The sequence below is a fragment of the Salvelinus alpinus genome, chromosome 26, assembly GCF_045679555.1.
Source record: "Salvelinus alpinus chromosome 26, SLU_Salpinus.1, whole genome shotgun sequence".
Lineage (NCBI taxonomy): Eukaryota > Metazoa > Chordata > Actinopteri > Salmoniformes > Salmonidae > Salvelinus > Salvelinus alpinus.
Window position 1 is genome coordinate 42,110,986 of NC_092111.1, and position 1,001 is coordinate 42,111,986.

The window sequence follows — 1,001 nt, forward strand, 5'->3', positions numbered from 1 at the left end:
GATATCCATACTGAATGCTGTTTACATTGATATCCATACTGAATGCTGTTTACATTGATATCCCTACTGAATGCTGTTTACATTGATATTCATACTGAATGCTGTTTACATTGATATTCATACTGAATGCTGTTTACATTGATATTCATACTGAATGCTGTTTACATTGATATCCCTACTGAATGCTGTTTACATTGATATTCATACTGAATGCTGTTTACATTGATATTCATACTGAATGCTGTTTACATTGATATCCATACTGAATGCTGTTTACATTGATATCATACTGAATGATGTTTACATTGATATCCATACTGAATGCTGTTTACATTGATATCATACTGAATGCTGTTTACATTGATATCCATACTGAATGCTGTTTACATTGATATCCATACTGAATGCTGTTTACATTGATATCCATACTGAATGCTGTTTACATTGATATCCATACTGAATGCTGTTTACATTGATATCATACTGAATGCTGTTTACATTGATATCCATACTGAATGCTGTTTACATTGATATCCATACTGAATGCTGTTTACATTGATATCCCTACTGAATGAAGTAGTTAAGGGAAGCAAATATTTTGTTTAATTTAAGGGGGAAATTAGCCTTAAAATGTTTTTGTGCAACTGACTTAAAGTTAAGGAAACTTTAACTTTAGATGTTTTATGCAACCGGGTCTTGGTCCGGGATGAGCAGTACATTTACAGCTGCCGACTCCTTATAGCAGAATTTTGTGTTTAAAAAAAAAAAACACACAAAAAAAAAACACAAAATAGCAGAATTGGTCAGGAACACGTAAAATGGCAGCGCCATGCTGGATACCCCTGAGCCCAGGTTGAATATATTTGCAGTACCTAGTTAACATACTTCTCACACTTCTTGAAAACTGTAAGCATCTTCCTTTGAAGGGGCCTTAGCTTCAACGTAAATAGACTACATCATTGTTTGTTAGATTGGAATAGAGCAGTGCACTTCTTCGGTTC